Source organism: Pithys albifrons, chromosome 1, assembly GCF_047495875.1.
Source record: "Pithys albifrons albifrons isolate INPA30051 chromosome 1, PitAlb_v1, whole genome shotgun sequence".
NCBI classification, from domain to species: domain Eukaryota; kingdom Metazoa; phylum Chordata; class Aves; order Passeriformes; family Thamnophilidae; genus Pithys; species Pithys albifrons.
The window spans coordinates 23,398,608-23,401,958 of NC_092458.1; positions in this window are offsets into that span (position 1 = coordinate 23,398,608).

Genomic DNA, 3,351 nt, shown 5'->3' on the forward strand with positions numbered 1-3,351 from the left:
TCTCCTCTCCAGACTGAACAGACCAAGTGACCTTAGCTTCTCCTTATAAGGCTTCCCCTCCAGACTCTTCTCCATCTTTATATCCCTCCTTTGGATTCTCTCTTGTAGCTTAATGTTATGGGTTTAGCCAGGTAGGCCAAGAAGTTAGGCTTTAAAGTTCAGATTAGGCCTGAAATTGTCAGTTGACTTGAGCTGGGCTGGGCTAGCTAACAGCTGACCTCTTTTAGCCAATAATATTGTATTCCATACCATACTACATCATCTCAAAGGGGGTAAAACCCAGTGTGTGGCTGTGGCTTAGTTAGTTGCTTCACAGCTGTGGTCCCAGCAAGACACTCTGCCGTCCCAGGAGGGATGGGGAGGCCTAAGCCCGGTGCCCGGCTTACCCGGCTTACCATCATGTTATCTTAGGGAAGTAAAATGTTTGTTCTTAGCTTTTCTCTCTGCTTAAGTCTGTCTCTGAAGAATTGACTTTTCTAGAATGATTTGTAGTTAAAATGGTAGAATTTGTGTTTACTGGGAAGTGGGAAGTTATTTCTTGTTATACATAACTTGTGTAAGTGTGTGTTATATTGTAGTTTCCTCTTAATCTTCTCTTTTCTGTATAAATACATATAGTTAGTTTCAGCATAAACCTGATTTTAAGGGTTTTTCTTTCCTCTCCCTCTTCTTTTCCTCTTAGCTGGTTGGGGGGAGGAGGTTCCCTTTTCACTCTGTCCTGGACAGCTGGCGTTTTGCCAGCTCAACCCAAGACACTTAATATCTTTCTTGTATTGTGGTGCCCAAAACTCCACACAATATTCAAGGTGAGGCCACCCCAGTGTAGAGCAGACCGGGACAATCCCCTCCCTCGACCAGCTGGTGATGCTGTGCCTGATGCCCCTCAGGACATGGTTGGCCCTCCTGGCTGCCAGGACACTTCTGGTTCATATTCAGTTTGCCAATGACAAGGATCCCTCAGGTCCCTTTCCATGGCACAGCTTTCCAGTCTCTTGTTCCCCAGTCTGTATGTACATCCAGGGGTGCCCCATCCCAAGTGTAGAATCCAGAACTTGTTTTTGTTGAATTTCACACAATTTATGACTGCCCAGACCTCTAATTTATCAAGGTCTCTCTGTCAGGCCTCTCTGCCTTTGAGAGAGTCATCAGCCCCTCCAATTTAGTATCATGAGCAAACTCAGTGTAACTTCAGTTCCTGAGTGCAGATTGTTTATGGAGATATTGAAGAGCTCTGGGCCTAAGATGGAACCCTGCAAAACCACACTAGTGACCAGTCACCCACCTAATGTAATCCCAATTACTTTAACCATTTGTGCCATCACATTGCAGCCTGGCTTGACATTTTGCGAGAGCAAGCCCCTGGGCCTCTCTCCTCCATGCCTTTTCTTTCCCATCTTCACCCGAAAAGCTATCTATAATTTTTGTCACTTTCATTTCCAGTATGTCACTATAGATTATTAAATGTAAGCCACTGCCCACCCATTTAATGGAAGACATCACTGCAGATAATCTCCCCAGAATGTAAATCAGTTTACTGCTACCTGGTTACTGCTGGTACATGCACAAAAAGAAGAGGAGATGGCTTTAGCAGTCTGTAGTTTCTATCAAAGCTGTGGTGAGTTTCTATCAAATTCTCCTCATTTTAATAGCTGTGCTCAGAACAACACACAGGTGTGATGCATTCATCTGCATGTACGGCAATGTGTCCATCTGTATCGAGAACATCTTGATGATCAGAACCATTCTCACAACCAGGCTTTAAACTGGAAGCTGGTGATCTATGGGACAACTGTTGTATAGGGGTGCAAAACAAAGATGTTCAGACAATTCCACTGACAAATGGCCATGTGACAGAGTTGCATGAAGCAACTAAATCCATCTGTGCTCAGGAGAGGCCTCTCTTAGTTTAAAGAAGCAATGCGAGATCAGCATTGCATTTGGTGCCACTCACTGTCTGATGATGCCAGTGTTGATGCCACAATAGCTTTAAGTTGTCACTTACTGATCCAACATCCTTTAAACCAGTTTTTCTCTTACAGGCAGACTTTCTCCCACACAGTTTGAGAATAGCTCTGCCCTTGAACTGAAGGCATTACAATAATGACTCAGGTTTGCCTTCCTTTTGCCCCCACCAAATGCTTAGGTGAGACAAAGTGATACAAGTGTATAGTTTTCACAGAAAAGGCTTGGGAAAAGGCACACATGTGCACATGCATATATGAATACAACACACATGTGGTCATGGAGATAGTGGCACAAAAAATACTGAACCTGTTATTGGATACATCAAAAACTAGTTTGTTCATATTCAGAAAAAGCTGGTGGTGTTTTAATGGCATTATTCAATATACTTATACTGCTTTCCATGTAGAAAATTATTTGCTGCCAGAAATAAAGGGCATTTCCAGGCAACAATTAGACTACGTGCTTTTTGTTGTATGTTTTAGAACAGAACCATACAAGCCTTACAGGAGTGAACAGTACCACCTGATGTGACCAACATGTGTCTGATTACACAGTGATAACATGAGGCTGACCCCTAAAGTCCCTGAGGACAGTAACCAAAAGTCTTTCTGATTCTTGCAAGGTGCCTCTTCTTCAATAGGTTGTTTCTTCAACATGCCAAAGCTGAAAGACTGTAATTTCATACTGTGCTGCATTCCCAGACATGGTCCTTAGAGCCTGCCCAAGGAAGAAATCCCCATGGTAAGGAAGTCTCAGGGACAGGGTGAGGAGAGGGGACAGAACAAGGATGAGAAGTTTTCTTTCTTGGTTTTGGGGAGAATTCAAAAGCTATCTCACAAGGAAACCTAATTTGTCCTGATCTCTGCATAGCAGTGCCCTGGACTGCTGATTTAATTAATGGGCATTAGACAGGTTCAGGAGTGGGTGGCCTAACTAGTGCATAACTAGATCCCTGATTATTTGCCAACATTTTAAAAATACAAACTCCTATGTTCACAATGTATCATTACTTTCTATTATGAGCCTGTACCTTATGCCATTGATCAATGACTGATTAGTGGAATAATGCTTTCAAGTGGGAAAATATTTTGCTTTACTCCCCTTCCCCAGGTTTTAAAATTTCCCCTTTGTCTCCAACAAAATCACTTTACAATAATTCTGATATTATCACTGTCATAGGTTTACCTAAGTGGGCCTAAATTTAGGCTATAAATCTAGAAGTGGACCTGGAGCTGTCAGCTGACTGGAGTCATGCTGGGCTAGCAGCTGACAGCTTCTAGCCAGTAGTATTGTATTCTATACCATATTATGTCACCCTTTCAAAAGAGGATAAAAACCAGTGTAGGAGTGGCTTGGGGCAGTTGCTTCATGGCTGTGGTTCCTGAG